This window comes from Pelophylax lessonae (genome assembly GCF_965119305.1).
Source record: "Pelophylax lessonae genome assembly, chromosome: 1".
Classification (NCBI taxonomy): Eukaryota; Metazoa; Chordata; class Amphibia; order Anura; family Ranidae; genus Pelophylax; species Pelophylax lessonae.
In genome coordinates this window covers 846,902,678-846,928,923 of record NC_138768.1, presented here as the reverse complement: position 1 = coordinate 846,928,923, position 26,246 = coordinate 846,902,678, and positions in this window count along the sequence as shown.

Here is a 26,246-nt window from a genome sequence, read left to right as displayed (position 1 = left end):
CATTGGAAATACCAAAGGGTCTAGATGTGAGCCCTGATGTTCGAACCCTGGCAGAAGGACAAGAATATAGATTCATAACTGCCGTGAAAAAATTACCCCGTATACCGAATCTGTGAAGGACTGCGGAGAGATATCCCCAATGAACTCTGTCAAACGCCTTCTCTGCGTCCAAAGACAGGAGCAGAGAAGGCGTTTGATGATGCTCAGCCCACTAAATGAGGTCTATAAATCTCCTGGTACCATCCGGAGCTTGCCTTTGCGGTATAAAGCCAACCTGATCCGGATGTACCAAATCAGCCAAATAGCATGCCAACCGCGTAGCTAAGATTTTCGCATATAACTTCGTGTCCGTATTAAGCAAAGATATGGGTCTGTAGTTTGCCGGGTCGTCAGGGGATTTGCCAGTTTTGGGTATGGTAACAATAGTCGCTTCTAAGGATTCCCCGGGCATATGTCCCGTCGCCACAAAATAATTATACGTTTTGCATAGATAAGGACTGAGAGAGGTGATGAAGGTGCTATAATATTCATTACAGAATCCATCCGGGCCAGGGGCCTTATGTTGGGGAAGGTCACGTATAGCTGCACAGACCTCCACTTCCGAGAAGGGAGTGTTAAGTTGGGAGCACTGGTCAGGTGTCAACGTCGGCAGGCGCAGGGAGTCCAAAAAGCCGTTAATGCGGTCCAAATCAGGAAAGGGCTCAGCAGGGTCCTCTTTCAAATTGTACAATTTAGAATAGAAGTCACTAAAGCAGTCCGCTATGTCTTTAGGGTCAGTTAGTCTGTGGCCATGGGGGGAAGTCATATAGGAGATCCTGTGTAGGGCGTCTTTTCGCTTGGCTTGTTTTGCTAAAAGGGCTCCTGGCCTGTTATGATGTATGTACCAGTCCAGTCTGAGTTTTCTAATATGGTGATCAAAGGTTGCGTATAACACGGAACTTAGGTCATCCCGAAGTTTACGCAAAGCCTTGATGTTGAGGTCAGATGGGCTGACCTTGTTAGAGCTTTCTAAACTTCTAATTTGTGCCAGGAGGTTGTTGATCTTTTCAGATCTCTTGCGTTTCTCTTGGGCACCCAGCTTCATAAACAAAACACGGATAAAGGCTTTGTGCGAATTCCACAAAATTGAATCATTATCCACTGAATGAGCATTCAATTCGAAGTAGGTCACTATTGCCTCCTTGATCTCCCCCTGGTACAATGGATTGGATAGAATGGAGGTGTTCATACGCCACAAAGAGCTTCTGGGGGATTGGTGTCCCTGTGCCAGGGTTAAAGTAACCGGCGCGTGGTCAGACCACGTGATGGTACCAATGGACACTTTAGAGACAGACTGTAGAGTGAGGGGGTGTACCAGGAAGAGGTCAATTCTGGAATAGGACTTCTGGGCTGCTGAAAAGTAAGTGTAATCTTTTTCGGTGCCATGAAGGCAACGCCAGGGGTCATACAGATTTTCAGAGTATATCATGTTGGAAAGAGCAGTGGATCTAGGTCTAGTTGGATTGGATGTGTCCAAAGTGTTGTCTGGGACATCATTAAAATCTCCGCAGAGGATTATTTGATCCTTGGGAAAAGGTTGTAATTTAGATAGTACGGTGTTAAAAAAAGGTCTGCGTCTCATGTTGGGAGCATAGAGATTGGCGATCACTAATGGAGAGTTGTTAATAGAGGCAGAGAGAATAAGATATCTGCCGCAAGGGTCTGTTTCTATGTGATGAAGTTGAAAGGCTACAGTATTTCGTATTGCTATCATCACACCTTTCGTCTTATTGGGTGCGCTGGCAAAAAATTGGTGTGGGAAGAGTCTATGGGTACATAATGGGGCCCTGTCTTGTGCGAAATGCGTTTCCTGGACGCACAGTATATCAGTTTTGAGGGACAATGCCTCCCTCCATAGTCTAGAATGTTTGAAGGGGCTATTAAGCCCTTTCACGTTGATAGTGGTGATATTGAGGGACATGTCAAAATGAGCTGGCGTTGCCTGTGAGGCAAAAAAAAAAAAAAAAAAAATTTGCACTTGCAGCAGCACTACACAGGCAATACCCACTGAGAATCAAGGTACTCAATAAACGGTATAGGCAATTGACAGTAACAAATGTGCACAATAGTTAGCAACGAGAATAATAATAGAAAACAAAAAAAAAGGAAACCAAAAGAGAACGATTACACGTGTGCCTAGCACACCTCTTACTTGGGGTGCGTGAAAAAAAGAGAAAGTATGATATGACCGAGTCTCTAAGGAATACGAACGGCTTATTTCCCTTGTGGGGAAGCCCTGAAGGCAACAGCAGTAATATCATCACAGAGGAGATGGAAGGTGTGCTCTCACTGTGTCCCTAAATATGAGTGCCACATCCCGATATGAGAAGCATATTTGAGGATTCCCCTTGGGGTGGGACTTTGGAGGTCACTCAAAAGATATACAAAAAATTGTATTAAATATATATTGGTTTTATTACAAAAATAATAAAAAGTAAACATACACAAATAACATTGAAAGCTAATAAAATTATTGGCAAAACTGATATTGATATGAAGGTGTGCAAATCACTCAACCAATTATTCCAAGCAAGATCCGACGTTTCAAGGTAAGAACCTCTTCTTCAGGGATTTTTTGGGGAATAATTTTATCTGTAAGTATTGAAGAAATATATCAAAGCAAACAAGCAGTTGTTGATAGTATAAAATATAGCAACAAAGTATTCATATGAACATGTTTTTGAGTATAGACATACATTCATTATAGAACAACATTGTAAGTAAGTATCGGGCTATTGCTTTTTATATATGTAGTATTTGTATATACGTGCATATTTTTGGTTTTGTCGCGTCATTGTACTCTCTGTACATTGTACCCAGATAAAACAAACATTTTTGTATTTTATTTTTATCTTTTACGTCTTATTCATTGTATCTCCTTGCTATTTACAGCATTACTGTGACTGACCCCCGCCCCCTTGGTTGAGCCAATTTGGACTCCAGCTGGAGCAATTTGGGCCCCCTCTGGTCTGCACACTTTCTACCATATGCTATATTCTTTATTGGATCCACTCCAAATACCAAACCTCCCTTTTATAGATAAGGCTGACGATGATTTCTGTGGGTGTTGCTAATGTTCCATGTTTTTAATCTATGGCAAAACAATTGTGGGGTTCATGCATCCTTCAACCATGTAAGTGTATACAACGTTTTTTTTTTTTTTTACTTACAATGTTGTTCTATAATGAATGTATGTCTATACTCAAAGACATGTTCATATGAATACTTTGTTGCTATATTTTATACTATCAACAACTGCTTGTTTGCTTTGATATATTTCTTCAATACTTACAGATAAAATTATTCCCCAAAAAATCCCTGAAGAAGAGGTTCTTACCTTGAAACGTCGGATCTGGCTTGGAATAATTGGTTGAGTGATTTGCACACCTTCATATCAATATCAGTTTTGCCAATAATTTTATTAGCTTTCAATGTTATTTGTGTATGTTTACTTTTTATTATTTTTGTAATAAAACCAATATATATTTAATACAATTTTTTGTATATCTTTTGAGTGGCCTCCAAAGTCCCACCCCAAGGGGAATCCTCAAATATGCTTCTCATATCGGGATGTGGCACTCATATTTAGGGACACAGTGAGAGCACACCTTCCATTTTGTACATTTTGGTAGCAAATACCGTATCCCCGCTCGCTCCCACTGCTGTCCCTGTTTGAAGCCTTTAAAAGGCTCGGGATGTTGCTTGGCTCACATCCCCTGTCCTTTGCTTCATGACAATTTTTTGACTTTTTTTTCTTTCTTTATGATTGTTTAGATCACTTGTATTCTACATTTAATATTATAGTGGTATTTCATTGCATAAGACATTAACATTGTGGGTGATCATAATGTCGGGGTTTGTAGGAGATGACTGGGAGACACTTATGTCTCAATATACAGATGAGTACAATCAAAAGGAATACATAGATATCGAGATTTTTTCATGTTTTTTTCAATTAACAAAATTATTAGAAAAGAAGTCCTCTTTTTTTTTGGCATGTAAAATCTTTTGGCGACTACCTCAGAGATAACATCAATCCCTTTGGACTTAGAGTCCAAATTTTCCCCACACTGGACGACATAAGTCCATCCTTCAAATTGAAGTGGGAACAGTCACTTCGTGACTGTTCGACCTCTTTAATGAAACACCTCGTCGAGGAGTATACCCTGAGATCAAAAAACTTGGATACAGAAATTTCTTCACTTTGTGAAAAAATTCAAAACTTCAAAACCCATAAGACATTTAAGGATCGCGAGTCCAAATTAAAACAACACCTAGACCTATTTAACAAGAACATCATGAGTAAAAAACAAAAAAAAAAAAAAAAAGTTTAATCGTGATAAAAACACATTTAAATTAGGAAAAGCTTATGATTGGACAACACGTAAACATAATTCTAACATCAATAGAAAAACCGATCCATCTATACCAACAAATGTTCAACATCCTTACTCCAATCCAAAAACATTTAATAATGATCGTCCCAAAAGACCCTTCCCAGGTGATATACATGGCAATCAATCTTCCTCAAAAAAACCTAACACAAAATCCACTTCTAAAAATGTGTATCCCCTTTTCAAATCACCTGCTACAAATCAATTAGCTGAAAACAACCTTCAACCACCATCACATCACCAGACCTCATTAGTTACTAACCCCTCATCCACCCAACCCCCTTCTTCTTTTACCAGCACCATTGATTTACAACACGCCTCTTTTTTAGAGATTCTTCACCAACAAGCTCACCAGCTATCCCCACAGCCCCACACATCAACACCATCCATCTAATTACTCCCCCCTCACCTCCCACAGAGTCTACCATTATTAATCTTTCAAGCCATATCTTAACGGAAGATGAATCCACGGCTCTTCGGAAGGGATTAAGCTTTTGTCCAGATGCAGGCCTTGACAAATTTGATTTTGTCAAGGACCTGCATCTATTTGCACGCAAATTAAATTTCAAAGTATTATTCAACAAAGAACCCAAAGCTACATCTCTGAATACTCCGCATAACCCTGCCCTTGAAACTTTGATCTCGCTTTTAGAAGAAAACGAGGATCTCATTGACCGCGTTGATCTTCCCCTGCTATTAGCAAGCGTTGATCAAGCACCCAATGAATCTTCATGCCTTCATCCTATTGTGAAGAAAAAATCCGACAAATGTCCCCCGATACAGAACTCAAATATAAACGCCTTTTTGAAAATGGTTTCCAATGACGTGGATAAGTTAAGAATTAAGTCTCCACATGCATCTAACATTACATTCCAACAACGTCAAGCTATAAACTCCCTTGCTAAAAACAAATCAATTATAATTAAGCCATCGGATAAAGGGGGCAACATCGTCCTAATGGACGATGTACAGTACATCCATATGTGTCAAAAAATATTATGGAACCGTGAATGGTATAGACCTATCACCAATGATATTATAACCAAATACAATACTGCATTCTATAAGTTAGTAGACACAGCCTATTTGCATAACGTTATCACCAAAGACACCTGGGAGTACATTCGCCCATCTTTTCCGGTGGTTCCAACTTTTTATGCCCTCCCCAAGGTCCATAAGGACCTTGAGGACCCCCCAGGGAGGCCCATCATCTCTGGGTGTGGGTCTATTACAGACAGCGCAAGCAAAGTCCTTGATAAATTTTTGAAACCTTTTGTTGTTAAACTCCCATCTCACATACGCGACACTATACATTTCTTACAAAAGATCAGTGATCTCACCCTACCTCCTGGGTGTCTTCTGGTGGCGATTGATGTTGAGGCATTGTACAGCTCGATCCCCCATTCTAGGGGGGTCGCAGCTGTACGCCACACAATCGCCACCAGTATGGGCCTGGACGCATATGGGGAGTTTATGCTGTCTATGTTGGAATTCATTTTAACACACAACGTTTTTTCATTTCAGGGCTCCCACTTCCTCCAGGTACAAGGCGTAGCGATGGGCACATGTTGTGCCCCATCCTACGCCAATTTGTACCTGGGGGAGTGGGAGAAAACAATTTTGGCAGATGAAGATCTCACGATATACACCGACTGCATCCGCACATGGATGCGATATATTGATGATGTTTTTGTGATTTGGGATGGACCTAGAGAGCTGCTTAACAGATGCATGGAGAGACTTAATCGTAATGAATTTAATCTAAAATTCACGATGCATGCCGATACCACTAGGATAACTTTTTTGGACGTTGAGGTCTTCTGTGATGGGGATGGTGTTCTCCGCTGTGGACTTTTTCGTAAGCCCACTGCTGGGAACACCATCCTCCACACCACGAGCTTTCACCCCCAACCGCTTATTCGCTCAATCCCGTCGAGCCAATACCTACGTCTACGTCGTAACTGTACCAACGTGGATACTTTTAAAACAGCAGCCACCGGGTTGAGGGATAGATTGCTTGCGAGAGGCTACTCTCGCAAGCTACTAAAATCTGCATACAAGAAGGCATTGTTAAGCGACAGAGACTCACTTCTTGTCCCTAGAGTCCGTGAAAGTGATGATACTCTGAGGATCATTACCACTTTCTCTCAGCAAGATCAGGACCTAAGGAAAATTATTGAAAAATATTGGCATATTTTAGCCTTAGATCCAGTTCTAAGCCCACACATACCTTATAAACCATCAATCTCATACAAACGGGCACCAGCTTTGAAGGATAAACTGGTGCATAGTGAACTAAAAAGCCAGTCTACTTTCGATCCATGCAAGTACAAAGGTACTTTTTCTTGTGGGGCATGCCACTATTGTAGTTACATGCATACCATGCAGAATCCTATCCTCCCCAATGGCCAGAGGTTTAAGGCCAAGCACTTTGTGAATTGTAGGACTATCGGCATCGTATACCTTTTGATTTGCGAATGTAATTGTTTTTATGTTGGAAAAACTAAATTAGAATTTTGGAAACGCATGTACAAGCATATTAGAAGTATGCGTAAACGTGACCCCGATTTGCCTTTGGGCCGCCATGTGTCCAGTGCACATGGGGGCAAATTCCCTAAGATCAAGTTTTTGGCCCTCGACCGGATCCATCCCAGCCCCAGAGGAGGCGACTGGAATAAAAATGGAGCTGAGATGGATCCATTCGCTAAGGGCAACGGAACCCCCAGGCCTTAACGACATGGTGTCGTTTAGACCCTTTTTGGAGGGGTTTGCCTCTGGAGGTATGGAGAGATGACATCTTCCTCCTCCCAGAGTTTCTCACATAGTACGCTCTCCCTACCAAGCTCCTTGGATACTCTGTATATTCACCTGACTACCCACATTTTTCTGTCTATGCAATGCAATGGATTTATTTGAAATATTTTGTAAAAGGACATGGAACTGACACCACCTACGGCCTCGTCGATTCAGCCTTGATACTAATATGTATTATATATATTCTTTTTGGTCACTAGAGCAGCTGAGTGTATGTTTGGCTGCCTACTAACAAGTGGCCAATTGGCACCACTATAGCATAAAATAGCCCAAGATCATAATAGTTGATGTTATTATGGTTACAACATGTAGACATCTCTGTTTCTAATACTTGCATGTATTATATAGAGTACATGCATCTGTTTGATTGACATTCTTTTATATAGATATGTTCGTGCATCCTCGGGGACCCTTTGCTCTAACCCGGCACGGGGTCCGGGTCTGTTATACAAGACCCAGAGATTCCTGGCGGTGGGGACCTTCCCTGCTGACATCTCCGGATGTCCTCTCCACTTCCGGGACACGCCGCTGTACACATTCGTGCGCCTCAGCGACGTCACATCCCGTGCCGGTGGGAGACGCCCGCCGGCTACGCCTCTGGCCTCTCGTTCCGGTGACGCACTTCCTGTGGTCATCGAGGCGTGGTTGTGGGCGGGTCTGGCGAGCGCCGCTCAGGGAGCCCAGGGCCACCAGGGGGCGGAGATGCAATCAGCTTGATTGCTCTCATCGGACTGCGCTCCTATTTAGGCACCACTCCCAGCATGGAGTACTGAGTACATCCACTGCTGGGAGGAAGTTTGCCTTGGAGTCTGCTGTCTTAAGGTCAGTTCTCATTATTTCAAAGGGATTTACCAACCTTTATTCATATATAAATATGCACATTTAGCCTATGTCATGACTATATTTCATCTTTATATATCCAGTCTCACTGGCTATCCTCTATAGTCACAAAATTGCTAGAGCATGGGCTCTATTTAACTCTATGCACTAGCTTCTTTTTTAGCAGTGCTATCAACCATGCCTGATCCTAGTAAGATGCCACACATGCATTCATTAGACATATATCTATCGGGCTATTGCCTTTTATATATGTAGTATTTGTATATACGTGCATATTTTTGGTTTTGTCGCGTCATTGTACTCTCTGTACATTGTACCCAGATAAAACAAACATTTTTGTATTTTATTTTTATCTTTTACGTCTTATTCATTGTATCTCCTTGCTATTTACAGCATTACTGTGACTGACCCCCGCCCCCTTGGTTGAGCCAATTTGGACTCCAGCTGGAGCAATTTGGGCCCCCTCTGGTCTGCACACTTTCTACCATATGCTATATTCTTTATTGGATCCACTCCAAATACCAAACCTCCCTTTTATAGACAAGGCTGACGATGATTTCTGTGGGTGTTGCTAATGTTCCATGTTTTTAATCTATGGCAAAACAATTGTGGGGTTCATGCATCCTTCAACCATGTAAGTGTATACAACGTTTTTTTTTTTTTTTTACTTACAATGTTGTTCTATAATGAATGTATGTCTATACTCAAAAACATGTTCATATGAATACTTTGTTGCTATATTTTATACTATCAACAACTGCTTGTTTGCTTTGATATATTTCTTCAATACTTACAGATAAAATTATTCCCCAAAAAATCCCTGAAGAAGAGGTTCTTACCTTGAAACGTCGGATCTTGCTTGGAATAATTGGTTGAGTGATTTGCACACCTTCATATCAATATCAGTTTTGCCAATAATTTTATTAGCTTTCAATGTTATTTGTGTATGTTTACTTTTTATTATTTTTGTAATAAAACCAATATATATTTAATACAATTTTTTGTATATCTTTTGAGTGACCTCCAAAGTCCCACCCCAAGGGGAATCCTCAAATATGCATCACAGAGGAGATGGGTGTGTTTTACCACGGTCCGGCGGTCCCCGAGAGTCTTTCGATGGATGTTGATCCTGCTTTCGGGTAGAATGAGTCGATGGAGTAGGGACTAGACCCCAGTTATGGAGTTGTTTGTATCCCTCCTTTGGAGATGTCATTGCGACTTGGTGGCCCTGATAAGTGACCAAAAGCTTAGTGGGGAAACCCCAGCGATAAATCACTTTATTATCCTGCAGCACTTTTGTCACAGGCCCAAACTCTCTCCTCCTCTGAGCTGTTGCAGGCGAGATATCCTGGAAGAGGGACACTCCAGCGTACGGGGGCGGTAGCGCCTGAGCATTCCTGGCAACTCTGATGAGTTGATCTTTAACATTATAATAATGTATTCTAGCCAGAACGTCTCGTGGAACCGAATCTGGAAGATGTGGTGGTTTTGAAATCCTGTGTGCGCGGTCGATAAGGAGATCTCTAGGCGATAGGTCAGGGGACAGTTTCTGCATGAGTTGCTTCAAGTAGGGGATGATTTCTTGTGGCTTAACAGTCTCAGGAATACCTCTAAATTTGACATTGTTTCGCCGCGACCTGTCCTCCAGGTCTGCGACTTTCAGTTGCAATTTCTGGATCGCTTCAGCCTGTACCTCATGCATGTCCACTACTTCATTGTGTGCTGCTGCCATGTCTGAAAACTGCATTTCCAGATTGTGTGATCTCTCCTCCAGGCCATCCAGTCTTACTGACAGGTTATGAACAGAAAGTTTAAGCTCTCTCTGAAAGCCAGATTGAAGAGAGAGGAGCATTGCCTTTAGTGTGGCTTCAGTGGCAGGTACGTCTGCTGCGGGGAAGGCAGACAGAGGGTTAATGTAGGACTCTGTCAGTTCCAGGGCCTGTGAGTTGTCGCTGGCTCCGTGCTGTTTCTTAACAGAGGGGGGCTTTGTAGGAGAAAAGGCTGGGGATACTGCCGCTCTCTTACTTCTATCAGCAGAGGAAGAGGGGTTAACTGCCGGGGGAGACTCATCCATGTCAGATTCTGGATCCGTGGACTGGTCATTCAGGACCTTTGGCGCCGCTTCTGGGTCCCCAGCCCCCTCGGCGCCATCTTTGGGAGAGTGGTGGGACGACATGCTGAAGAAATCCGTGAGGCGGCGGGGACCCGAGGACGGTAATCGCCGGCGGGTCATACTCCGGGATCGTGCGGCTGTCTCTCCCTGTGAAGACAGGGCTGCGGAGTCGGGCTGTGTCGCTCGGTAAGTGGCTGAACTTCCACAGAGACTACGGAGCAGTAGTTCAAGCGGCCATACTGCTCGGCGGCCAGGACACGCCCCCAGTGTGGGCTTTTTTTAATGTGTCCATTGCTGACAACAGAGTTGCCATCTGCAGCCTTTGCAGTCAACGCATAAGTCGCGGTAAGCCAAACACTCACCTATGGACGACCGCCTTAAGAAGGCACCTGAACTCCCATCACCGAGCCCAGTGGGAGCAACACTGTCAGAACCCACAAAGTCACAATGCAGGCTCTCAGCATCCAGCCTCTTCTCCTTCTCCTCTCTCCTCACAATTTCCTCCACTCCACCTTCCATGATGCCGTCGTCACCTTGTTCTGGAAAAAGGCAGGTTTCTGTGGCCCCAATGTTTGAGCAGAAAAAAATGATGACGCCGGATAACCCTCTTGCCCAATGTTTGATTGCTGGCTTGTTGGAACTGATAGCCCGCCAACTACTGCCATATAAACTGGTGGCCTCGGAGGCCTTTTGTAAATTTGTGGCCATTGGAACACTACAATGGAAGGTCCCAGGCAGGAAATATTTCTCACAGAAGGGCATTCCAGAGCTGTATGGCCATGTTCAGCGGCAAGTGAATATATCTCTGGCACACAGTGTTGGTGCCAAGATACATCTGACGACAGACACATGGTCTAGCAAACACGGGCAGGGAAGGTATATCATTTTTACTGCCCACTGGGTGAACCCTCTGACGGCTGTCAAGCATGAAACCTGTGGAACCCGTGTAGATTTGGTTGTACCGCCACAGATTGCATGCAGGCCTGCCTCTTCTTCTTCTCCTCCTCCATCCTCCCTCTCCTCCTTTTCCACTGCTACCGTCTCTTCCGCTGCGCCACCCAAGATCCCCAGAACCTATTCCACATGCCAGGTGAGATGTTGCCATGCTGTGCTGTGTCTGTTGTGCCTGGAAGCCAAGAGCCACACTGGTCCTGCACTCCTTTCAGCTTTGCATTCACAGGCAGATCAGTGGCTGACACCACTCAATTTGACAGTTTGTAAAGTGGTGTGCGACAACGGTGCCAATCTGCTCAGAGCGCTGAAACAGGGCAAAATAACATACGTGCCATGCATGGCACACGCCCTGAACTTGGTCGTGCAGAGATTCGTTGCCAAATACCATGCGGTCCAGGACGTCTTGCGGTAGGCCAGGAAAATCTCGAGCCATTTCTGATCTTACACAGCCATGGCTCGCCTTGCTGACATTCAGCGGCGACACAACAAACCTTATTTGTGACTGCCCAACGCAAAGGAACTCAACGTTGGATATGCTTGATAGGCTGCTTCAGCAGAAACGTGCAGTTAACGACTACCTGTACGAACTCTGCGGCAGGACAGGTTCTGGGGAGCTTGGGTTTTTTCACCTCACCAGTGGCTGCTCATGTGGGACGCATGCAGACTTCTGCGGCCATTCGATGAGATCACCAAACTGGTCAGTCACGGCCAGGGCTCCATCAGTGACATCGTTCCTTATGCCTTCTTTCTGGAGCGTGCCTTGCGTCGTGTCATTGATCAAGCCATCGAGGAGCAGTAGCAGGAAGATAAGGAAGTCGCAATGTTGGATGAATTCCCAGGGGGTGCTACTCCATCTGAGACAAGACAGCAACAGGAGTCTGAAGAGGAGTCAGAGGAAGATGGTGCCGGGGGGGGGGGGGATGAGGAGCAGCAAGAAGAGCATGCTTTGAACCTTTCTGGGATCCCTGGTGTTATCCGTTGATGGTGGGAGGAGAACGAGGACGACATTATCCAGGATGATGAGCTGGAGCGAGGCCACTACACCGCTTCCAGTTTAATGCGAATGGGGGCCTTCTTGCTCCAGTGTTTTAAGGCGGACCCCCATATAAAAAGCATAAAGGGCAAGGACCAGTACTGGGTGGCAACGTACTTAAACCCCCGGTACAAACAAAAAATGGCAGAAATGTTACCAGCATCACAGAGGGCGGTCAGAAGGCTGCACTTCCAGGCCTTGCTGCGAGAAATACTGCATTCTGCTTTTGTGTGCACTGGCAGAGGAATTTACAGTCACAAAGAGACAGTTGCGGGTAGCAATCCAACAGCACATGCAAGAAGAGGGCGGTTTGAAGATGTGTTGGTCATTTCAGATATGAGATCCATCTTTCAGCCGACCCATCGACAGCTGTACTCCGGATCCAGCATCAGGGAACGCCTAGACCGACAGGTGTCCAACTACCTCGGGTTAAAGGCCAATTTAGACGCTCTAAGGAGTGATGAACCCTTGGACTACTGGGTGGGCAGGCTTGACCTCTGGCCAGAGCTTACACAATTTGCAATGGAACTGTTGGCTTGCCCCCCATCCAATGTCCTGTCCGAAAGGACGTTCAGCGCAGCAGGGGGGATTGTGACCGATAAGCGCACTCGCCTAGCTCATGACAGTGTAGATTACCTCACATTTATAAAAATGAATGAGGCATGGATCTATGAGGAATTCAACACATGTGACCAGTAGACCATGTTTCATTGAAATTCCTCATGACAGGCCACAAATATCCGCCAGACCGCCATCCACCCACAACAATTCCTGGTCCTTGTCTTCGCTAAATACAGCGGCATAAAAGGCATTTCATGTCCATTGAATGCCTAATTTTTGGGTCCTTTCATGGCCGACAATTATTTTTTCAGTCAATGCCTAATGAACCTTCAGCCACAGAATACTACGTTCTTAGCTGTCAGGTAAACCCATGTGAGCTAATTTTTGGGGGCCTATACTGGCTGGCACTTACTTCTGTATCCTGTGAATGCCTAATGTACCTCCAGCCACCAAATACTACGTTCTTAGCTGTCAGGTAAACGCATGTGGGCTAATTTTTGGGGCCTATACTGGCCGACGCTTACTTCTGTATCCTGTGAATGCTTAATGTACCTCCAGCCACAAAATACTACATTCTTGGCTGTCAGGTAAACGCATGTGGGCTAATTTTTGGGGCCTATACTGGCCGGCACTTACTTCTGTATCCTATGAATGCCTAATGTACCTCCAGCCACCAAATACTACATTTTAACTGTCAGGTAAACCCTTGTGGGCTAATTTTTGGGGCCTATACTGGCCAACACTTACTTCTGTATACTGTGAATGACTAATGTACCTCCAGCCACAGAATACAACGTTCTTAGCTGTCAGGTAAACGCATGTGGGCTAATTTTTGGGGCCTATACTGGCCGACACTTACTTCTGTATCCTGTGAATGCCTAATGTACCTCCAGCCACCAAATACTACATTCTTAGCTGTCAGGTAAACCCTTGTGGGCTAATTTTTGGGACCTATACTGGCTGACACTTACTTCTGAATCCTGTGAATGCCTAATGTACCTCCAGCCACAGAATACAACATTATTAGCTGTCAGGTAAAGCATGTGGGCTAATTTTTGGGGCCTGTACTGGCCGACACTTACTTCTTTATCCTGTGAATGCCTAATTTTTCGGACTGGAATTGAAAATCAATGGGTCTGTAAACGTTCCGCCAAATTGTGGAATGGATGCGGACCCATTTTACAGATGTGTGAATGGGCCCTATATATATTTGACATGTATTTACTGTCTGCTGTCAGTTCTGGCCGATTTATGAAAAAAAAAATAATAATTTTTGCTGTAAAAAAAAAAAAAAAATTAGGGCAACTTTTCCAATTGCAATACTTCTGTTGTGACATTTTCCATGTGGTGGGACTATTTGTGCACAGCTAGTACGTCTTTTGTGGCTGCAAATATGACCTAAAGGTTTTTAAAGTTTGCCTCCCATTAAAGTCAATGAGGCCCGCGCGAACTTGTGGTTCGCGGACATTTGAGAAAATTTGCAGCTGACGTTGGAGAACTGCCCCAGCCGATGTTCGTCCATCACTATCCCTGATTATAGTGCTATCGCCAAACCCCTGACTGACCTAACGAAAAATAATTTAGCTAGGCAGGTTCAGTGGTCTCCAGCTTGTGAAGCTGCATTTCTAGCCCTCAAGCAAGCACTTGTAAATGCCCCTGTCTTGGCTGCCCCAGTACCTAACAAACGTTTCCTTGTCCACACAGACGCTTCTATGTTTGGACTGGGGGCTGTGCTGAGCCAAGTCAGGCAGGATGGAGGAGAACACCCTGTCGCATACCTGAGCAGAAAGCTATTACCCCAGGAGGTGAGCTATTCGGCAGTGGAGAAGGAGTGTTTGGCCCTGGTTTGGGCACTTAAAAAGTTGAACCCTTATTTGTACGGACAGGAATTTTCATTAGTCACCGACCACAACCCATTGGTGTTGCTTAACTGTGTCTCAGGAGACAATGGCAGGTTGCTGAGGTGGAGCTTGGCCCTTCATTCTTACAACTTCACCATCAGCTACCGACCCGGTAAGCAAAATGGCAATGCTGATGGGTTGTCCCGGCAAACAGACGTCACTCCGGCCGCCTAGTTCCGGACAACTCCAAGTTGACCCGAGAAGGATCAAGCCAGGTCTGCCGGAGTGTCCCACAAGGAGGGAGCCATATGTGACGGGAGTCACTTTGGGCGCGGGGTGACCATGAAACTGGGAGGCACTGGGGATATGGTTTGGATTGTTCCAAATGGGACAGCGATATTCAGGAACGATGTCTCTCTTGAAATATGAAGATTTTATTCCCTGTTCATTGTGAGATTCGTGACCAGGAAGTACAACTCCTAATATGGGCATTCCAGGAAGTTTAATGTGGAGACCGAGTGTCTGTTGCTTAACGATGTTGCTTTTGTCTGAATAAGTAAAATGTCATAATCTTGTCTGCGGTAGCTTTCTATTCACCTATTGTTAAGTGTGCTAATGAACTCCCCTGTTGTCTGCTAAGGGTTGAATTGACACTCAGAGTAATGTGTATTGGGGACTCGTTATGTAACCATTGTGTGATGTTGGGGGCTGGATTTGGTTCATTGTTCATGTAGTGACTGCATTACTTCTCACGTCTATATAAAGCATGTATTCCTTTTCAATAAACAGTCTGATTCCTGCTTGACCCTCAATACAGAGCCTCGTCTCCTACTTGGGGGGAGATTATTCGTAGGAGTTTCTTGTTCGGTGGAGTTCACATAAGATTCATTCATCCTAACACTGGGCCATAAAAATATTGGCCACACTGGGGGGCAAATCTGTCCCCCAATGGATACACCCCTTTTTTGTAAAAAAGATTGCCCCCCAAACCAGAAATAATTATGATGTAAACAAAACTTGAGACTATCAAGAACAAATTTTTTGTGTTTGGGAGTTAAGGATGTTTTCTGTAACGCCCAGCGTACACTGTCTATAGCATCCCCATGGCCTATAATTGTGTATAACAAACTGACATCCGCAGTCGTCAAAATCGACCCATCCAAATCATCAAGACTTTCAAGGATTTGGATGACATGCCTGGTGTCCTTAATATAGGCTTCAGTGGTGGTCACAAGGGGCTGGAGGAAGTGGTCAATGTACTGACCTAATCTCGCACAAATGGAATTTATTCCATTTATGATGTGTCTACCAGGGGGTTTGTTAAGATCTTTGTGTATTTTGGGTAAAATATTTAAAAAAGGGGTCCGACATGCTATGGGATTCAGATAGAGTGCCTCTTTTTTGGATAAATTTTTTTTCTTTTCACCCTGCTGTATCAATATTTCTAATTTCTTTTTGTATTCATTCATAGGATTCTTGGATAGTAATGAGTAGGTTTATTGGTCAGATAGCTGTCTTTCTATTTCCTCAACGTAATATTGCTTACTAATGATCACCAACCCTCCACCCTTATCGGAGGGGTGGATGAACACATCTTTGCAAGCCTCAATCTGCTGAATACCCTTGTTCAACCAATAGGGGTCCCTGACCTTGTTAACCTCTAGTTTCTCTAAATCATCTAGAACGAGATTCTTGAAGTCATCTAGAAACTTATTATCAGGGATCTGGGGTTGAAATACAGATTTATTCCTCAATGAGGTACACTGGTTGTCAATCACTACAGGTCTATTGTCTGGCTTAGAAAGAAAATATTTCTTCTGGTTCAAAGATCTCATATATTTATGAACTTGCATATAAGTATTGAATTTATTAACATTTTTAGTGGGGGTATATTTCAATCCACGATCTAACACCTTAATTTTTTCTGTATCGAATGCTCGGCCACTAATATTATAGATACATTCACCCACTAGGTTTTCCTTCTTTTGGATTCTTCTCCCTGCTCTCCTTACTCTCTGTCTCTTCTTTTTCCCCCATATGTACTTCCAGCCAGATTTCCCCATATGGGGTCATCTCTAAAAAAAGGGGTTCTCCAACCTGGTCCGGGGGGGGGGGGTGAGACAGGTGCATAAAGCGATTATTAGTAGGCACATTGTAACTCTGTCCATAATTCTCAGAGCCATGGCCATAACTATCAGAGTCCTTTTCAGGGCTGGTATTTCGGTATAGGTCCAGTCTCTCTTTAATGTAGGGGCAGGTTATTCAGTCTGTGCTATAAGGGCAGTTAGAGATCGTCATCTGCAGTGACACAAATCGCTCTGTTAATGTCCACAAAAGTCATTTAAAGTGCTGCAATGTCGTTATAGGGTCTATTACAGTCTCTTTAGTATAGAGAGAGGTATCCACTGGCTGCTGTAGGGGCAGTTAGAGATTGGCAGCAGTGACACAAATCGCTCTGTTAATGTCCACAAAAGTCATTTAAAGTGCTGCAATGTCGTTATACGGTCTATTACAGTCTCTTTAGTATAAGGGGAGGTATCCAGTGGTTGCTGTAGGGGCAGTTAGAGATTGTCAGCAGTGACACAAATTGCTCTGTTAATGTCCACAAAAGTCATTTAAAGGGCTGCAATTTTTTTGGTATTGCTGTGCAGTGCACTAAAAAGGGGGGGTGGTGGAGGGGGTTAATCCACAGTATAATATATTTTGTGGAAAGCATATTATAGTGGATTAGTAGCATTGTGACAGGTGTGGTGGTGAGACTGAGCGTTTCTGCAGCAACTCTACATACAGTGGCAAACTCACTGGCCAATTATTTGTAGAACTGGTGTGATAGATCAGTGGCCCCCCAATACCACATATTGAAGTGGGGTGTTATCTGAGTATACTTTTACAAGTGTATTTGTGTCCTGCAACAATATTGCCTCTTTTGCTGAGTGAAGTCTAATACACACAGTGCCAAACTTACTGGCCAACTTTTTCAACAACTGGTGTGATAAACCAGTGGCCCCCCAATACCACATATTGAAGTGGGGTGTTATCTGAGTATACTTTTACAAATGTATTTGTGTCCTGCAACAATATTGCCTCTTTTGCTGAGTGAAGTCTGATACACCCAGTGGCCCCCCCAATACCACATATTGAAGTGGGGTGTTATTTAATAGTATACTTTTCTAAGATTGTATTTTAGTCCTGCAAAAATTTGTCCTCTTTTGCTGTGTTAACTGTGCTACACACAGTGACAACAGATAGTGGCCAATTATTTGTAGAACTGGTGTGATAAACCTGTGCCCCCCCCAATACCACAGATTGAAGCGGGGCGTTATTTACCTTTTTCCAGATATACTGCGATTCTCTAGATACTTTTGTCACAGGGTAATTAAAAAACATGACAGGCAGAGGAAGAGGCAGAGACGTATGCAGGGTTGGTAGGGGTAGGGCAGGAGCAGTAGGCCGGAGCCTAACTGTGAAGTTTCAAAAGCCGCGTGCAATTACAAGAAAGGACGCACCAGACTTGGTTGAGTGGGTCACTCAGCCTTCCTTTTCTACACCCTCCTCATCCTCTCTATCCTCACCCTCTTCACGCTCTGCTGTGTGCACCCCCAAAGACACCACCACCACATACCTTCCACTTGAGTCACTGGAATTATTTTCCGATCAATCACAAGATGTTTGCGATGTGCAGCCATTGTTGGCATTGGATAAGGAAGAGGAGGTAGCAACATCCGCCACTCAGCAGTCTGACGACAGTACCCAGATCAGCCCAAGGAGGTTGGTCCTCGTTGTTGCTGCCTACTCTGAGATCTCGAATGTTAGTGGTGGGGAAGGTGACGTGGATGATTACATGTCTATGGACATCACGTGGGTGTCTACAAGAGAGGAAGAGGAAAAGAGTTCAGAGGGAGAGACGGACCTGCAGATAGGGAGGAGAGGCAGGCAGAACTTGCATTGCACAAGAGGTAGAAAGCAGACTGCAAATGTATAAGGAGCGAGCCATCAACCATGTACAGTCACATCCGGCACTCCCAGGATGCCAGCACATGGCTCCGCAGTGTGGGCTTTTTTTAATGTGTCCGTTGCTGACAACAGTGTTGCCATCTGCAGCCTTTGCAGTCAACGTATAAGTCGCGGTAAGCCCAACACTCACCTAGGGATGACCGCCTTAAGATGGCACCTGAACTCCCATCACTGTGCCCAGTGGGAGCAACACCGTCAGAACCCACAAAGCCACACTCCAGGCTCTCACCGTCCAGCCCCTTCTCCTTCTCCTCTCTCCTCACATTTGTCCTCCACTCCTCCTTCCATGATGCCGTTGTCACGTTGTTCTGGAAAAAGGCAGGCTTCTGTGGTCCAAATGTTGGAGCAGAAAAAAATGATGACGCTGGATAACCCTCTTGCCCAACGTTTGACTGCTGGCTTGTCGGAACTGATAGCCCGCCAACTAATGCCATATCAACTGGTGGACTCGGAGGCCTTTCGTAAATTTGTGGCCATTGGAACACCACAATGGAAGGTCCAAGGCAGGAAATATTTCTCGCAAAAGGGCATTCCAGAGCTGTATGGCCATGTTAAGCGGGAAGTGAATATATCTCTGGCACACAGTGTTGGTGCCAAGATACATCTGACCACAGACACATGGTCTAGCAAACACGGGCAGGGAAGGTATATCACTTTTACTGCCCACTGGGTGAACCTTCTGACGGCCGTTAAGCATGTAACCCGTGGCAACCGTGTAGATTTAGTTGTACTGCCACGGATTGCAAGCAGGCCTGCCTCTTCTTCTCCTCCTCCTCCTCCTCCATCCTCCCTCGCCTCCTCGGCTGACTCCTCCTCTTCCGCTGCTACCGTCTCTTCTCCTGCGCCACCCAAGATCCCCAGAACCTAAAACACATGCCAGGTGAGACGTTGCCATGCTGTGCTGTGTCTGTTGTGCCTGGAAGCCAAGAACCACACTGGTTCTGCACTCCTTTCAGCTTTGCGTTCACAGGCAGATCAGTGGCTGACACCGCTCAATTTGACAGTCGATAAAGTGATGTGCGACAACGGTGCCAATCTGCTCAGAGCACTGAAACAGGGCAAAATAACACATGTGCCATGCATGGCACACGTCCTGAACTTGGTGGTGCAGCGATTCGTTGGCAAATACCCTGGGGTCCAGGATGTCTTGTGGCAGGCCAGGAAAATCTCGGGCCATTTCAGAAGATCTTACACAGCCATGGCTTGCCTTGCTGACATTCAGCGGCGACACAACCTGCCCCTCAGGCGTCTTATTTGTGACTGCCCCACGCAATGGAACTCAACGTTACATATGCTCGATAGGCTGCTCCAGCAGAAACGTGCAGTTATCGACTACCTGTTCGAACTCAGCGACAGGATAGGTTCTGGGGAGCTTGGTTTTTCACCTCACCAGTGGCTGCTCATGCGGGACTCATGCAGACTTCTGCGGCCATTCGATGAGATCACCAAACTGGTCAGTCACGGCCAGGGCGCCATAAGTGACATCATACCTTACGCCTTCTTTCTGGAGCGTGCATGGCGTTGTGTCATTGATCAAGCCGTTGAGGAGCAGGAGGAGGAAGATCAGGAAGTCGCAATGTTGGATGAATTCCCAGTGGGTGCTACTCCATCTGAGACAAATCAAAAGCAGGAGTCTGAAGAGGAGTCAAAGGGGGAGGATGGTGCTGGGGGGGATGAGGAGGAGCAAGACGAGCATGCTTTGAACCTTTCTGGGATCCCTGGTGTTATCCGTGAATAAGGGGAGAAGAACGAGGAGGACATTATCCTGGATGATCAGCTTGAAGCAGGCAACTATACCGCTTCCAGTTTAGTGGGAATGGGGGCCTACATGCTGCAGTGTTTTAAGGGAGACCCCTGTATAAAACGCATAAAGGCCAAGGACCAGTACTGGGTGGCAACGTACTTAGACCCCCGGTACAAACACAAAATGGCGTAAATGTTACCACAATCAAAGAGGGCGGTCAGAATGCAGCACTTCCAGGCCTTGCTGTGGGAAATGCTGCATTCTGCTTTTCCGTGCGCTGGCAGAGGAATTTCAAGTCACAGAGAGACAGTTGCGTGTAGCAATCCAACAGTGCCTGCAAGAAGAGGGCAGTTTGGAAGATGTCTTGGTCACTTCAGATATGAGATCCTTCTTTCAGCCGAACCATCGACAGCTGTACTCTGGATCCAGCATGAGGGAACGCCTAGACCGACAGGTGTCCGACTACATCGGGTTAACGGCCGATGTGGATGCTCTGAGGAGTGATAAACCCCTGGACTACTGGGTGGGCAGGCTTGGCCTCTCGCCAGAGCTCGCAAAATTTGCAATGGAAATGTTGGCTTGCCCCCCGTCCAGTGTCCTGTTGGAAAGGACGTTCAGCGCAGCAGGGGGGATCGTGACCAATAAGCGCACTCGCCTAGCTCATGACAGTGTAGACTACCTCACATTTATAAAAATGAATGAGGCATGGATCTCAGAGGAATTCAACACATGTGACCAGTAGACCAGGTTTCATCGAAATTCCTCATGCTTGGCCACAAATATCCGAAAGCCCGCCATCCACCCACAACAATTCCTGGTCCTTGGCTTCGCTACATACAGCGGCATAAAAGGCATTTCATGTCCATTGAATGGCAAATTTTTGGGGCCTTTCAGGGCAGACAATTATTTTTTCTGTGAATGCCTAATGTACCTCCAGCCACCAAATACTAAGTTCTTTGCTGTCAGTTAAACCCATGTGAGCTAATTTTTTGAGCCTATACAGGCTGACACTTACTTATGTATCCTATGAACGCCTTCTGTACCTCTAGCTATCAAAAACAAAGTTCTTTGCTGTCAGTTCAAACCATGTGAGCTAATTTTTGGAGCCTATACAGGCCGACACTTACTTCTGAATACTGTGAATGCCTACTCTACCTCAAGCCATCAAAAACAAAGTTATTTGCTGTCAGTTCAAACCATGTGAGCTAATATTTGTGGCCTATACAGGCCGACATTTACTTCTGTATACTGTGAATGCCTACTGTACCTCTAGCCATCAAAAACAAAGTTCTTTGCTGTCAGTTCAAACCATTTGTGCTAATTTTTGGAGCCTATACAGTCCGACACTTACTTATGTATCCTGTGAACGCCTACTGTACCTCTAGCCATCAAAAACGAAGTTCTTTGCTGTCAGTTCAAACCATGTGAGCTCATTTTTGCGGCCTATACAGGCCGACATTTTCTTCTGTATACTGTGAACGCCTACTGTACCTCTAGCCATCAAAAACAAAGTTCTTTGCGGTAAGTTCAAACCATGTGAGCTAATTTTTGGAGCCTATACAGGATGACACTTACTTATGTATCCTGTGAACTCCTACTGTACCTCTAGCCATCAAAAACAAAGTTCTTTGCTGTCAGTTCAAACCATGTGAGCTAATTTTTGCGGCCTATACAGGCCGACATTTACTTCTGTATACTGTGAAAGCCTACTGTACCTCTAGCCATCAAAATGAAGTTCTTTGCTGTCAGTTCAAACAATGTGAGCAAATTTTTGGAGCCTATACAGGCCGACACTTACTTATGTATCCTATGAACGCCTACTGTACCTCTAGCCATCAAAAACAAAGTTCTTTGCTGTCAATTCAAACCATGTGGGCTAATTTTTGGGGCCTTTTATTGTCGACACTTACTTCTGTATCATGTGAATGCCTAATGTACCATTTGCCACAGAATACTACGTTCTTAGCTGTCAGTTAAATGCATTTTGGCTAATTTTTGGGGCCTGGAATGGCCCGACACTTACTTCTTTATCCTGTGAATGCCAAGTTTTTCAGACTGGAAATGAAAATCAATGGGTCTGTAAACGTCCCGCCAAATTATGGAATGGATGCGGACCCGTTTTACCGATGGGTGAATGGACCCTATATGTATTAGACAATGTATTTAGTGGCTGCTGTCAGTTCTGGCTGATTTATGAAAAAATATATATATATTCTTTGCTGTAAAAAAAAAAAAAAAAAAAATTAGTGCAACTTTTTCAATTGCAATACTTCTGTTATGACATTGTCCATGTGCTGGGACTATTTGTGCACAGCTAGTACTTCTTTTGTGGCTGCAAATATGACATAAAGGTTTTTAAAGTTCACCTCCCATTAAAGTCAAATTGGCCCCCCTGCGAACTCGCGGTTCGCAGACTTTTGAGAAGATTTCCGGCTGGCTTTTGCGAACCGCCCCTGCCGATGTTCGTCCATCACTAATTGTGATTCTTTGGATCAGTTTATAGAAAAAATGAATAGTAATAATAGAGGGATCCAACTCACTTGGAACACAAGTGAGGATAGGATAGTGTTTCTGGATCTAGAAATATATAAGCTTTCCGGTAAGTTAATGACCAGAAATCATTTTAAACCAACTGACCGGAATGCTTATTTGCTAATAGATAGCTGCCACCACAGGTCTTGGCTTAAAAATATCCCTAAGGGACAATTCATCCGCATCAGGAGGAATTGTTCCTCCCCTTCAGATTATCTCCATCAGTCTGAAACCCTGATCCAAAGATTTCAGGAAAAGGGATATAAGACTGAGGATATTGTACATGAACGTGATGAGGTGTTAAAAATGGATAGAAGAATGTTAATTAGTGAAGGGCGTAAAAATGAACGAAATAAATTTGAATATGGAGTTTTATTAGACTAAAATGTCCAATGTAGACATGTAGAAAGGATATTTAGAAAGCACTGGCAGCTGCTGAGTAAAGACAGGACCTTGGGTCCACACCTACCCCCTGCCCCGAAGTTCATTTACAAAAAGGCACCTACGCTTAAAGATAGGCTGGCCCGGGGGCAATTGACGATCCAGCTGTGGCGAATGGGACTTTATTCCCCTTTTTGAAGGGTTTCTATGCTTGCGGGAAATGTTCGGCCTGCAGGCATAGTAAAGTAAATTTGAAAAAGAAGGAGTTCATAGCCAACAGCATAGGGGTTGAATACTCCATTAAGGATTTTATTACGTGTACTACAGGAGGCGTAGTGTACATGCTGGAATGTGGATGCGGCCTCCAGTATGTTGGCCGCACATCTAGGGCATTACAGGTGCGTTTAAACATGTTAAGAATATAAAAAAGGGAGAAATTTCCCATAATATGTCCAAACATTTTAAATATCTGCATCAGAGGGACCTCAGTTCCCTTAAATTTTGGGGTATTGAAAGAGTGGTCATCCATTGGAGAGGCGGAAATTACATTAGAGCCTTAAGTAAGAGGGAGACAGTATGGATTTATGAGACCAAGGTTCTGGCGCCAAGAGGACTGAACATTGAATTGGATGTAAATTGTTTTATAAGTAATAGATAAAGGTATCTTTGCCATTTTAATCTTTTAGGGGATTTTATAATCATTTTTTTAGTGTTTAATATATATATATATATATAATTTTTTATGTTATTTTAATTTATTGTGTATTTTTTTATATTAAATGTATTATTTATTTTATTGAATTGATGTACCTACCTGTCATGTGCGTGTTTTAGGTGATAGAGATATATTGTAAGAGCTGGCTGCCGAGTATTCTGGTTGTGAGAAACTCCGGAGCTAATTTAGTGCTACTATTTTTTTTCTTATAGTCCCATTGCACCATGTGGTCCAGAGGTGTTGTACAAGTGGTGTTCGGGGACACTGTACAAGTGGTGTTCGGCTGGATATGTGTTAAGCCCCACCCCCCTACTGAGGAAGTCTAGCGTCCCATTGACCGATGACGCAACGCGTATTGGGGGCGGAGTCTTCACCAGCAGCCAGGAAGCCGACAGCTAGCTCGGAGTAGCATACAGAGATTTGCTTTCTATTTGCACTAATTTTAGTGCCTATGCATGTGAGTGTTTTATCTATTTTATTCCCATTAAATTCATTGCCATACGGAGAGCATTAGATCCTGTGCTTTTTTGTCTTTTATGCCATAATGCAACCATGATGAGAACACTGTTCCAGTGTATGGCTGTTCCAAGGTACTAAGCAGCAGTGATCTAAATGAGTGTGGAAAGGAAAAGGAGCTTTTTACCGCCGCTTATTTGACCTTGTGGTGGAACACAAGTCTAAGCTTCAGGTGAGAGGCCAATCGTTTGTGTAGTGGTGGTTGTGGAAGCACACATACTTACCCTCGAGCACTGGTTCAAGCACCTTCTCCAAGCATATTTTGCACAGGTTATAAAGCACCTGGTTGTCGAGGACAATTTGGTCGCTACAAAAAAAACTGCTAGTGCTAGCAGAGATCAGGCCTGACTCTGCTAACGCAGCGGTTTTGTGTGTTTTGTGTTTGTTGGAAGTGACAGTAATCTATTGATTACTGCACTTGCCTGGGTGGGGTGGACTGGGTGGAGGGGCTAAACGCAGGTGCTGGCAGGAATTAGTGCTGATTGTGCAAACACCGTGTTTTGGGAACACTAAACTAATGGGACGCTAGTATAGTTCTGATCAGATCAGATATTGATGTGTTTAAACACTATACTAGTAATGGAGGTGTATGTATGTGTGTTAGTGTTACTGGCAATCTGTAATTGACTTTAACTGATGCTAAATAACGGTGGTGTGGTGGGACCCTGATGCTAACTAGTCTAAGTAGCGTCACCCGTGACACTAATACAGTGATCGGTAATCACTGTATATAGTGAACACTGTGACAGGGCAGTGAAGGAGTTAACTGGGGGAGATCAAGGGGTTAATCCTTTATAGGGAATGTATGTCGGATGGCCTAAACATATCTGGAAGACGTGAGGTGTCACGAAACGCGTAGGGAAGGCGTGCTGACATCACCACGACCCAACCCGGAAGTCGGGCGGCAGCGAGACATTGTATACAAGCGCTTGTTTATCTTCGTTCATGTAAGTGTTTTTAACCGTTTTACAATAAAACTTCCTATACGTACTACGCCATTGTGCTCCCCTTTCCTTTATTGGGTACGTGGACTGCTGAGAGGCTATTATATCTGCTTGGGGTGATCCGCATAGTGATCCAGAGGCAACAGTACGGCGAGGCTTTTCTGTTATCCCTGACACCAGTCAGCCTAATAGTGGATGGAACTTATATCATGCTCATTACCCTTTGAGCTCTGGTAAGCCTGGTGTGAGCTCTATGCATGTGGCACCGAGTGTGGATTTAGGCACGCAGAGGTGGTGATTGATCTCCTTTTCACACTGGACACCCTTCTACTCCTCTTTCATTTGGACTTTTTGTTTGATGGACTATATGCTTATTTCACGTTTGCATGATATCCAGTTGCACGATTATTATTGGTCCTTTTGATTGTACATATATGCTGGTTTTCTAGCCTGGGTTCATACTTACTAATTAATGTATGCTGGTTTACTCTAGCCTGTGTTTATCAAGTATATCAGTTTAGCGCAGCTCTCTCTTTACATATCTTATTTAGTGACTCCCACTACAGCTGCTGCTTGTTCTTTAGGCTTAGCGCGGTTATTACTTTTTACATCTAAACATATCTGGGCCTAGCGCAAGCGCAAACTGGGGTCACAAGTGACACTAATACAGTGATCAGTAGTTAGCTAATATACTGTATATTAGTGCACAGTGTGATAGGGAGTGAAGGGGTTAACTGGGGGAGATCAAGGGGTTAAAACTTTATTAGGGGATAGATGGCGGGTGCCCTAAACTTTTTTGGGCCTAGCGCAA